Source organism: Microcaecilia unicolor, unplaced genomic scaffold, assembly GCF_901765095.1.
Source record: "Microcaecilia unicolor unplaced genomic scaffold, aMicUni1.1, whole genome shotgun sequence".
NCBI lineage: Eukaryota > Metazoa > Chordata > Amphibia > Gymnophiona > Siphonopidae > Microcaecilia > Microcaecilia unicolor.
The window spans coordinates 652671-665941 of NW_021963582.1; the positions used below are offsets into that span (position 1 = coordinate 652671).

Consider the following 13271-nt stretch of genomic DNA (forward strand, 5'->3'; position numbering starts at 1 on the left):
ATTTGCTACTCTTCAGTTTGAAGAACTGCCCCATTATATTCTCCAGGTTTACAGAGAATTCATTAAGTTTCTCCGACTCATCAGCTTCGAATACCACTTCTGGCACCAGTATCCCACCCAAATCTTCCTCAGTGAAGACCGAAGCAAAGAATTCATTCAGTCTCTCCGCTACGGCTTTGTCTTCCCTGATTGCCCCTTTTACTCCTCGGTCATCTAGCGGTCCAACCGATTCTTTTGCCAGCTTCCTGCTTTTAATATACCTAAAAAAGTTTTTATTATGTGTTTTGGCCTCCAGCGCAATCTTTTTTTCGAAGTCCCTCTTAGCCTTCCTTATCAGCGCTTTGCATTTGACTTGACATTCCTTATGCTGTTTCTCATTATTTTCAGTCGGTTCCTTCCGTTTTCTAAAGGATTTTCTTAGTATTTTATTTTATTTATTTATTTATTTATTGCATTTGTATCCCACATTTTCCCACCTATTTGCGGGTTCAGTGTGGCTTACAATACATAAGTAATTCCATACTGGGAAAAGACCAAGGGTCCATCGAGCCCAGCATCCTGTCCACGACAGCGGCCAATCCAGGCCAAGGGCACCTGGTGAGCTTCCCAAACGTACAAACATTCTATACATGTTATTCCTGGAATTGTGGATTTTTCCCAAGTCCATTTAGTAGCGGACTTTTAGCTCTAATAGCTTCCTTCACCTCACTTTTTAACCATGCCGGCTGTCGTTTGGTCTTCCTTCCTCCTTTTTTAATAAGCGGAATATATTTGGCCTGGGCTTCCAGGATGGTGTTTTTGAACATCCACGCCTGATGTAAATTTTTGACCCTCGCAGTCGCTCCTCTAAGTTTTCTTTTCACCGTTCTTCTCATTTTATCATAGTCTCCTTTTTTAAAGTTAAACGCTAACATATTTGATTTCCTATGTATACTTACTTCAAAGCTAATATCAAATCCAATCATATTATGATCACTGTTATCAAGCGGCCCCAGCACCATTACCTCCCGCACCAGATCATGCGCTCCACTAAGGACTAGGTCTAGAATTTTTCCTTCTCTCGTTGGCTCCTGTACCAGCTGCTCCATAAAGCTGTCCTTGATTTCATCAAGGAATTTTACATCCCTAGCGTGTCTCGATGTTACATTTACCCAGTCAATATTAGAGTAATTGAAATCACCCATTATTATTGCATTGCCCAGTTTGCTTGCGTCTCTAATTTCCTTTAACATTTCTGCATCCGTCTGTTCATCCTGGCCAGGCGGATGGTAGTACACTCCTATCACTATCCTTTTCCCCTTTACACATGGAATTTCAATCCACAGTGATTCCAAGATGTGTTTTGTTTCCTGCAGAATTTTCAATCTATTTGATCAAGGCTCTCCTTAGTATACAATGCTACCCCTCCACCAATTCGATCCACCCTATCACTACGACATAATTTGTCTGGTGTTTTGTTTGTGCCCAGTAAAGACCTGTTATTTGACATGCCCCGCGTGGAAGTCAGTGTGTTATCCTCTACTTTCATGTTTGCTGTGAATAAAATTGGCACCAGTACTGATCCTTGAGGCACTCCACTATTCGCCTGTCCTTCCTCAGAGTGAATTCTATTAACCACCACCATCTGGCGCCTCTCGTCAGTCAGGGTTTGTCGCTAATATTCTGTTTTACTGGTCTGCATTGTCAAAGTGTACTGGTAAGTTCCAGGGCTTCACCACCCTTTGTACTGCAGCCAGCTGCTGGTTGGAATCAAAACCAACTCATTCGGACTGGTCAAGTTGAAATCTAGGAGAGGAAATTAGCAGTTAAGAACAAATTTCACCATTGCTTTAGAGGCGGAAATACACAGTGACAGTTTAGGGAAAATGACTCTGTTTCCACCACAGTCAATGTCTCCCACTCATTCATCAGCTGGTGCACATGTGGTTTCTGCCCTCACGTGTGCCCATATCAGGTATTTTGTGTCCCTTATATTTGACATTACAAATTACATAAGTATTGCCATACTGGGAAAGATCAAAGGTCCATCGAGCCCAGCATCTTGTTTCCAACAGTGGCCAATCAGGTCACAGATACCCGGCAAGATTCAAAAATGTACAAACATTTTATACTGCTTATCCCAGAAATAGTGGATTTTCCCCAAGTTCATTTAATAACGGTCAATGGACTTTTCGTTTAGGAGCCGTCCAAACCTTTTAAAACTCCGCTAAGCTAACCGCCTTTTACCACATTCTCTGGCAACAAATTCCAGAGTTTAATTACACGTTGAGTGAAGAAAGATTTTCTCAGATTTATTTTAAATTTACTGCATTGTAGCTTCATCGCATGCCCCCTAGTCCTAGTATTTTTGGAAAGCGTGAATAGAAGCTTCACACCTACCCGTTCAACTCCACTCATTATTTTATAGACCTCTGTCATATCTCCCCTCAGCCGCCTTTTCTCCAAGCTGAAGAGCCGTAGCCGCTTTAGCCTTTCCTCATAGGGAAGTCGTCCCATCCCCTTTATCATTTTCGTTGCCCTTCTCTGCACCTTTTCTAATTCCACTATATCTTTTTTGAGATGCGGCGACCAGAATTGAACACAATATTCGAGGTGCGGTCACACCATGGAGCGATTACAAAGGCATTATAACATCCTCATTTTTGTTCTCCATTCCTTTCCTAATAATACCTAACATTCTATTTGTTTTCTTAGCCGCAGCAGCACACTGAGCAGAAGGTTTCAACATATCATCCATACGACTCCTAGATCCCTTTCTTGATCTGTGACTCCTAACGTGGAACCTTGCATGATGTAGCTATAATTCGGGTTCCTCTTTCCCACATGCATCACTTTGCAGTTGCTCACATTAAATGTCATCTGCCATTTAGATACCCAGTCTCCCAGTCTCGTAAGGTCCTCTTGTAATGTTTCACAATCCTCCTGCGATTTAACGACTTTGAATAACTTTGTGTCATCAGCAAATTTAATGACCTCACTAGTTACTCCCATCTCTAGGTCATTTCTAAATATGTTAAAAAGCAGCGGTCCCAGCACAGACCCTTCTCCATTGAGAATACTGACCATTTAACCCTACTCTCTGTTTTCTATCTTTTAACCAGTCTTTAATCCACAATAGAACACTTCCTCCTATCCCATGACTCTCCAATTTCCTCTGGAGTCTTTCATGAAGTACTTTGTCATCCATAATAGTAACTTTGGATGCCTGTGCTGATTGCAGCATAACTTTCATACCCCTGAAATGCAAATGAGCAACATGACCTATTTTTTAATGGTGATTTATTTTTTATTTTCATCTTGGAAAATTAGTTTGCTGGAATCACAGTGTGGGTAGTTGAAAAACGATACTTTCTTGGTGTGAGCAGGAGCAAAGATGAAATCCTGGTGGATGTCTAGACTGTCCATGAAATATAGACCACGGAGAGGATGTTTAATTACATTTCTTTCATATCCTGCTGCTGTTGTAAGATGAAGGCCATAACTGATCTGTGATTTTTGACTTAAATACTGTTTCTAAAACTTCTTTTAAGTTGTTGGGTTTTTTTTTTCTTTTATTATGAACCGATCACTATACCAGAAATATTGCATCTCCTGTTGACAGTTGAAATTAATCTCGTTACATTGCAGAGTTTAAAATAACATCTTGTCTTTATGCAGCCTATCGGTGACTGTAAGGGCTAGATGAAGTGTATGAGTAGGGCTCAGTTAATCAGATAACCATTGAGATTTATGACATCAGTTGGACAGCTTCATTAGGTAAACAGGGTTTCCTGTTGGCCTTCCTTGCGCCAAAGGTTTTTGGCTTTCGCACACAGCTGACTGGCTGTTGGGCTAAGGTGCCATGAGTCTTCATTGCCAGCTATCCTGGGCCCCTAGAATCGACAGCTGCTTCTCTTGCTTTTTGAAGTGTGTTTAAATTGTTGAGTAAAGTGGTGTGGTAGCGTGTTGAGTCTATTCAGTCTCAAGAACAACAAAGCCCATGGGCCTGTGGTAATTGTAAGCTGACGTTCTGTCTTCTGGAGATTTCTTTTTCTCTCTGTCTAAACAGTTCTTTCCCTCTTTATTCATGTGCAGTGCTTTACATGTTGAGACAGCTTTCATTCCTGTTTATGGATACAGGGCTCTAAGGAGGCCATCTTTACGAAAATAGTGAGATCGCTAGGGTGCAAGTCACTCAAATCTGAGACTTTGAATTGCTGTCGACGGAAGATGTTTTTGTGACTTCACAGAATAAATGTACTCGTGTCCTGTTTTAAGACACTGCAGCTCAGAGGGCCCTGCATGCATCAAGAGTAGTGGTGGTCTGGTTTAGGTATCTTTACATATAAACAGAAAAAATGAAGGCAATTAAAAGAACATATGGCCTTGCCCATCCCTGCCATCTTCTCTCCCTGTCACTCCCTTAGCATCAAACCCATGAACCACAAAGCACAAAACACAGTCAGTCTTGATTATTTAATGTAATAAGACTCTTAGGAATGAATCCTAAGGAGCTTAGCCGAGATTGGGTGGCAGAGCCAGTGGCGGGAGGCGGGGATGGTGGTTGGGAGGCGGGGATGGTGCTGGGCAGACTTATACGGTCTGGTCCAGAGCCGGTGGTGGGAGGCGGGGCTGGTGGTTGGGAGGCGGGGATGGTGCTGGGCAGACTTATATGGTCTGTGCCAGAGCCGGTGGTGGGAGGCGGGGATAGTGCTGGGCAGACTTATACGGTCTGTGCCAGAGCTGGTGGTGGGAGGCGGGACTGGTGGTTGGGAGGTGGGGATGGTGCTGGGCAGACTTATACGGTCTGTGCCAGAGCCGGTGGTGGGAGGCGGGGCTGGTGGTTGGGAGGCGGGGATAGTGCTGGGCAGACTTACAGGGTCTGTGCCCTGAAAAGGACAGGTACAAATCAAGGTAGGGTATACACAAAAAGTAGCACATATGAGTTTATCTTGTAGGGCAGACTGGATGGACCGTGCAGGTCTTTTTCTGCCGTCATCTACTATGTTACTATGTTATAGTCCTTTACATGATATGAAGGAATCAGACTGAGTATAGACTGAGCATGCTCATATGCAAGTACTGGTGTACAGGAAAGAACCTCAGTCTTGGTGGTGTCGGTCAACTGAACCTTGTTACATTCTTGGTTCACCTCCTACGAGTCCACCATTGTGCCCTGCTGGAATGAGTGCTGGCTCCGTTCCCTGTGATGTCACTGGGGCACATGGCCTTTTAATTGTGGCGTGCATGCTGGACGCACTGTACGCCAGACTTGCCGATTATGTCTCGCTGACAAAGGAGCACCACTAGTACCTTTCTTGGGGCGGACTTAATAGGTATGGTAAGTTGTTGGGTTTTGTTATTTTGGTGGGGGGTCTATGTTAATTTGAAGTATTCAAGTTTCAATTCAGGTGTAACAGGATGAGGTTGGTATGGTGATTTTAGCAAGGGTTTCACGTTGTAGGAGATTATCTCCTGGAGTGACTGATGCTTTACAGATAATTCCTTTGCAGAAAGGATCTTGTGGTGTTTTTAGATGTTTTACAGGTGGGTTTGATTAATGCAACATCAATGCGCAGCAAGACTTTTAATTTCAGATTTAATTCTGGAACATAGATTGGATATTTTGTGTGTCACTGCGTCTTGCTTGTTTCAGTCTGATATTGCACTTGTTAAGCAATGCTGCCCTGCAAAGTTAGGGGGTTTCTTTCTATTTTGTAGGTTCAGTTTAAGCAGATTTCTTTTGTATTTCAATGTGAGGCATATTTTAGAAGTTTCGAATGACAAACCTTTCTTTTCTTTCTTTTGCTATTTTTATAGCAGGGGCGTATCTGCTATGGGGCCACAGGGGCCTGGCCCCCGCAGATTTGCCCCTGGACCCCCTTACCAATGACACTCTCAACCCCCCTCCTCCTGCCGTCACTCCACTGATGCGCCTCACCTCCCTTTGCTGGCGGGGGACCCCAACCCCCGCCAGCCGAAGTCTCCGTCCTTCCTTCCTTCCTTTGTTTGAGATTGGTGGTTTCTGACGTCCTGCACGCACGCACGTACAACGTGCAGCGTGCAGGACGTCAGAAACCACCAAACCCAAACGAAGGAAGGACGGAGACTTCAGCTGGCGGGGGTTGGGGTCCCCCGCCAGCAAAGGGAAGTGAGGCATGACGGCAGAGTGATGGAAGGAAGGACGGAGACTTCAGCTGGCGGGCCAGCCCCCGCCAGCAAAGGGAGGTGAGGTGCGACGGCGGGAGGAGGGGGGGTTCAAAGTAGTCGGGCGGGGGGAGGAGTGGTGGCGTCGTCTTCGTCTTCAGCGGGGGGGGGGGGGGGGGGCTAAAATGTGCCCCCTCTCCTCGGCTCTGGCCCCCCCTACCGTTGAAGTTCAGATACGCCCCTTTATAGTACAAGTTTTTTTTGTTTTTACACAAAATTTCTGGTGAAATGAAAACATTATGGACCCTGTTTACTAAGGTGTGCTAGTATTTTTATGGACGCCTCTAGTGTTAACGTGCATGATTATAGAATCTGAATTAAAAGGAAAACATTACAATCAGTTTGATAGTTTTAGTGCATGTTCTTTTAAACAGTGTGTACAGAAAACTGCTCATGTTCCTGGTCATTCTCTTCATCTTGTATTTTGAGAGAGGTTATTAATGTCATCATCAGTCAGGAGTAACTCAAACAGCATGAAATATTAATGTGGCCCTCAGTGGTGTCGCGAGGGCAGCTGACACCCGGGGCGGGTCGCCACTGCGCACCCCCCCCCCCCCCCCCCGGGTGCAGCGCGACGCACCCTCCCCCCTCCGTAGCGCAACCCCCCCCCCCCCCGCCCGCGAGAACATACCTGGAAGGCGGTAGAGGGGCGGGTGGGCGGGCCAACCCGCCGACAGCACGCCGCTGGGAGGGTGTCGGCGCCTCGCTGGTTCCTTGCTCTCTCTGCCCCAGAACAGGAAGTAACCTGTTCTGGGGCAGAGAGAGCAAGGAACCAGCGAGGCGCCGACACCCCCCAGCGGCGTGCACCCGGGGCGGATCGCCCCACCGCCCTCCCCCTTCCTACGCCACTGGTGGCCCTCATTTGAATTAGATGAATTTTTAGAAATGGTTGTCTTGTTTAGATTTTGAGAATAGGTGTTCTGTTGGTGAGATGGTTGAGGTTTCGAATAGGAGACTTACCTAAGTATTGCCATACTGGGACAGACCAAAGGCCCATCAAGTCCAGCATCCTGTTTTCAACAGTGGCCAATTAGGGTCACAGGTACCTGGCAAGATCCCAAAAAAGTACAATACATTTTATGCTGCTTATCCTAGAAATAAGCAGTGGATTTTCCACAAGTCCATTTTAATAATGGTCTATGGACTTTTCCTTTAGGAAGCAGCCAAAGCTTTTAAAACCCTGCTAAGCTAACTGCTTTTACTACATGTTGAGTGATGAAAAGATTTCTCCAATTCGTTTTAAATTTTTAGCTTTATTGCGTGCTCCCTAGTCCTAGTAATTTTGGAAAGAGTACACAAGCGATTCACGTCTACCCGTTCCATTCATTATTTTATAGACCTCTATCATAGAAGGGTAGTTAGTGGGGTTCCTCAGGGGTCCGTGCTAGGACCGCTGCTTTTTAATATATTTATAAATGATTTAGAGATGGGAGTAACTAGCGAGGTAATTAAATTTGCTGATGACACAAAGTTATTCAAAGTCGTTAAATCGCGACAGGATTGTGAAAAATTACAAGAGGACCTTACCAGACTGGGAGACTGGGCGGCTAAATGGCAGATGATGTTTAATGTGAGCAAGTGCAAGGTGATGCATGTGGGAAAAAAGAACCCGAATTATAGCTACGTCATGCAAGGTTCCACGTTAGGAGTTACGGACCAAGAAAGGGCTCTGGGTGTCGTCGTCGATAACACACTGAAACCTTCTGCTCAGTGTGCTGCTGCGGCTAAGAAAGCGAATAGAATGTTGGGTATTATTAGGAAAGGTATGGAAAACAGGTGTGAGGATGTTATAATGCCGTTGTATCGCTCCATGGTGCGACCGCACCTTGAGTATTGTGTTCAATTCTGGTCGCCGCATCTCAAGAAAGATATAGTAGAATTGGAAAAGGTGCAGCGAAGGGCGACTAAAATGATAGCGGGGATGGGATGACTTCCCTATGAAGAAAGACTAAGGAGGCTAGGGCTATACAGCTTGGAGAAGAGACGGCTGAGGGGAGACATGATAGAGGTATATAAAATAATGAGTGGAGTGGAACAGGTGGATGTGAAGCGTCTGTTCACGCTTTCCAAAAATACTAGGACTAGGGGGCATGCGATGAAACTACAGTGTAGTAAATTTAAAACAAATCGGAGAAAATTTTTCTTCACCCAACGTGTAATTAAACTCTGGAATTCGTTGCCGGAGAAAGTGGTGAAGGCGGTTAGCTTAGCAGAGTTTAAAAAGGGGTTGGACGGTTTCCTAAAGGACAAGTCCATAAACCGCTACTAAACGGACTTGGAAAAATCCAAAATTCCAGGAATAACATGTATAGAATGTTTGTACGTTTGGGAAGCTTGCCAGGTGCCCTTGGCCTGTATTGGCCGCTGTCGTGGACAGGATGCTGGGCTCGATGGACCCTTGGTCTTTTCCCAGTATGGCATTACTTATGTACTCCCCTCAGCCATCTTTTCTCCAAGCTGAAGAGCCCTAGCCGCTTTAGCCTTTCCTCGTAGGGAAGTCATCCCATCCCTTTATCATTTTCGTCGCCCTTCTCTGTAGCTTTTCTAATTCCACTATATCTTTTTTTTGAGATGCTGTGACCAGAATTGAACACAGTATTCAAGGTGCAGTTGCACCATAGACCAATACAAAGACATTATAACATCCTCATTTTTGTTTTCCATTCCTTTCCTAATAATACCTAACATTCTATTTCTTTCTTAGCCGCAGCCGTACACTGAGCAGAGGGTTTCAAAATATCATCAACGATGATTTCTAGATCTCTTTCCTGGTCTGTGACTCCTAACGTGAAAAAACCTTCCATTACATAACTATAATTTGGGTTCCTCTTTCCCACATTTATCACTTTACACTTGCTCACATTAAACATCTGCCATTTAGATGACCAGTCTCCCAGTCTCGTAAGGTACTCTTGTAATTTTTCACAATCCTCCCACGATTTAACAACAAATTTAATTACCTAACTAATTGCTCCCATCTCTAGATCATTTATAAATAAGTTAGAAAGCACTGGTCCCAGCACAGACCCCTGGGGAACCCCACTATCTGCCCTTCTACATTGAGAATACTGACCATTTAAGCCTACTCTTCTTTTTCCGTCTGTGTTGGAAGTTTACTTCTTATCAGCTTGTGTTTTAAATTTGGTGATGGCTGTATACAAATATCTATATACAAGAAACCCACAGACAGATGCAGCTACCTCCACAACTCCAGCTTCCATCCTTCACATACAAAAAGATCCATCATTTACAGCCAAGCCACAAGATACCACCGTATCTGCTCTGACCCAGGGGACAGAGACAGACACCTTAAAAGCCTGACTGAATCCTTCAAACAGAAAGGCTACAACCCCAAAATAATCTCCAAGAATATTGCCTCCTCCCTCAAAACACCCATGGAGAATCTGCTACAGTACAAGGAGAAAAAATCCACAGACAGAATTCCCTTTGTAGTGACATACAATCCAGAGCTGGAAAAACTGAGGAAAATCATAAGAGATCTACAACCTATACTCCAGGAGGATGAATTACTGAAAGAGATATTCCCATCCCCACCAGTGCTGGCCTTCCGACAGCCACCAAACTTAAAACACAAGCTGATCAGAAGTAAACTTCCAACACAGACGGAAAAAGAAAAGGGCACGTTTCCCTGTAACACAGCCAGCTGCAAACTATGCCAAAACATTTCACAAGACCCCACAGTCATTCACAAAGGAAAAATATTCAACATAAAGGACTATTTTACATGCTCATCTTCCAATGTGGTATATATCATTCAGTGTAAGAAATGTAACGAAGGATGCTATATTGGAGAAACAGGCCAGATGCTTAAGACAAGATTCAATCTGCACAGACATCACATGAAAATAGCAGGTGTCAGTCAGGCCCCCACCCCTGTGGGCCAACACTTTACAAGACCAGAACACTGCACCAATGATTTCACAGTAAGAATACTGAAAGGTAATTTTAAAACAATACAGGAACGTAAGACCTTTGAAATAAGAATGATTGAATATTTTGACACCCAACAACAGGACTTAATAAGGATCTGGGTTTTCTAACTCATTATAAAACATAAAGCTGTATTTCTCTGTTTATTACCCTCCTCTCACCTACCAACACCCATTCTGTTAGAATATCAATGAAATGCTTTGATGTCCCCCATGCATACCCCCACCCTTCCACTCTGTCAGACTGTCAAAGTAATGCTTTGATGTTTCTCTCATATATACTATCTGCTACCTCATTTGCTTAATTCCGATCTGAGGAAGAAGGGCAACCTTCGAAAGCTAATCAAGAAATGTATTAAGTTATGTCCAATAAAAAGGTATCATCTTATTTTCTTTTCCATGTTTTATTTTGTTTGATTTCTATTAATAACCTTTAAGAGTGGACTAACACTGCTACCACACCTCTTTACACCTTATAGAACGGGGAATGGGAGGAGCGAGAGTATCCAGAGCAGAGAATTAGTATTATAGGAAGAGACAGCCTCATTGGCAGACTTGATTAACATAGGGCCTCTTTTACAAAGCCGCTCTGCAGATTTCTCAGTGTGGCAAATGAGGAAGCCCATTCAGTTCCCATGGGCTTCCTCTCATTTGCTGCGTGGGAATTGCTAGGGCCATAGTGATTGACGAGGTTTGAAACACTGGAGGACAGAGTAGAAGAGTCAATAGCCTGAAGATTCCTGAATGTATTGGTGAAGATTGGATGGATCTTGGGGGGGGGCGGGGGAGGGTGTTTAAGTGAAAAAGTTATCAGATAATAGTCAGAGGGAAAGAGCTGAGATACAGAAACTGGAAAGTGAGCACTTTCAGAAGAAGATAAGATCAAGATTGTGGCCATTCTGGTGAGTTAGGGGTAGTGGAACACAGTTGAAGATTGAAAGAGGATGTTAAAGTGAGAAATGAGAAGCCCAAGAGTCAGAGGTATCATTAGCATGAATGTTAAAACTCCTAAGCTTTCAGTGGTTTATTCTGTAGTGCTACACCCAGATAGCATGAATGGATGATCGTTCTTTAGGTGATTTTTGTAAAGACATTTTTGAGATTTCTGATGCAGGTAAGGTGCTGAAACATGACTATGCCTTTTTTTAAAAATGCTACATTAAAAATTCCGCCAAAAAAACGAGATTACATAGTAACATAGTAAATGATGGCAGAAAAAGACCTGCATGGTCCATCCAGTCTGCCCAACAAGACAAACTCATATGTGCTACTTTTTGTGTATACCCTACTTTGATATGTACCTGTCCTCTTCAGGGCACAGACCGTATAAGTCTGCCCAGCACTATCCCCACCTCCCAACCACCAGCCCCGCCTCCCACCACCGGTTCTGGCACAGACCGTATAAGTCTGCCCAGCACTATCCCCACCTCCCAACCACCAGTCCCGCTTCCCACCACCGGCTCTGGCACAGACCATATAAGTCTGCCCAGCACTATCCCCGCCTCCCACCACCGGCTCTGGCACAGACCGTATAAGTCTGCCCAGCACTATCCCCGCCTCCCAACCACCAGCCCCGCCTCCCACCACTGGCTCTGGCACAGACCATATAAGTCTGCCCAGCACTATCCCCGCCTCCCAACCACCAGCCCCGCCTCCCACCACCGGCTCTGGCACAGACCGTATAAGTCTGCCCAGCACTATCCCCACCTCCCAACCACCAGCCCCGCCTCCCACCACCGGTTCTGGCACAGACCGTATAAGTCTGCCCAGCACTATCCCCGCCTCCCAACCACCAGCCCCACCTCCCACCACCGGCTCTGGCACAGACTGTATAAGTCTGCCCAGCACTATCCCCGTCTCCCAACCACCAGCCCCACCTCCCACCACCGGTTCTGACACAGACCGTATAAGTCTGCCCAGCACTATCCTCGCCTCCCACCACCGGCTGGCTCTGCCACCCAATCTCGGCTAAGCTCCTTAGGATCCATTCCTTCTGAACAGGATTCCTTTATGTTTATCCCACGCGTGTTTGAATTCTGTTACCGTTTTCATTTCCACCACCTCCCGCGGGAGGGCATTCCAAGCATCCACTACTCTCTCCGTGAAAAAATACTTCCTGACATTTTTCTTGAGTCTGCCCCCCTTCAATCTCATTTCATGTCCTCTCGTTCTACTGTCTTCACTTCTTCTTTCTAATGCACAGACCTCTGCCCTGTGCTCCAAAAGCAGTATCTGAAAAGACTGCCAAATTATTGATATACTGTGATCGTTTAGAGGAGTATATAGGTGGCAATTTGAAGTAACAAATGTGGTGCTGCTGCACAAATTCCCTTCGTAGGATATTTTTTGCAACCCCTGACGCAGACGCTTGGACGCAAAAACACGGCTCGTGTTGGGTCTTTTCAATAAAGCCTACCTTTGTTCTGTTCCTAGAGGCCCGTTATAGTGGGTTCTACCATATATGACTTTGTAAGAGTCCTTTTGCCATCTACAAGCCAATCACTCTTGCAAATATTTTTCATTAATCTTGGCTTTACCTTACAGTTTACACCTACACTTTGGTTTTTCTTCTCTAGTCCTTAAGGGTCACCAATAGGTCAGGTTTTCAAGATATTCCTAATGAATATGCAAGAGAGATTTGCATGCCTATTGTCTCAGTTGCATGCAAATTGCTCTTATGTTTTCATTAGGAATACCCTGAAAACCTAATCCTTTGGAAGCCCTTGAGGGCTGACAATAAAGACCAAGGGTTTAGACCCTTTGTGAGTAGGTGTCATGTCAGACCTGATAGACCTACCACCCAGGAATGCTAAAAGATCATCCCGCACATTCCTTAATCTTCACTTCCCTAACTGTAAAGGTTTGAAATACAAACTAATGCATGCGTCTACCTTTTCATACTTGAGTACACAGCTATGGAACGCACTACCACGCAACCTAAAATCGAACTACAAACTTACCAACTTCCGCAAACTACTGAAGACCTATCTCTTTAATAAGGCTTACCAAAAAGATCAACAAACGTAAATACACACAACTCCTCCAAATACATTCAGAATTGTCTTATAATATCTGCTTGTTATATAACTATCATGTTTTATCACTATAATGCTACCAAGATCCTTCTGTAACACT

General features: G+C 44.6%; 1 protein-coding gene across 1 annotated transcript in view; it reads left to right on the forward strand.

The window, feature by feature from the left end:
- The window catches only part of LOC115459460 (PR domain zinc finger protein 5-like), a 241324-nt gene that overhangs the window by 42815 nt on the left and 185238 nt on the right, over positions 1–13271 (forward strand). The window lies entirely within an intron of this gene.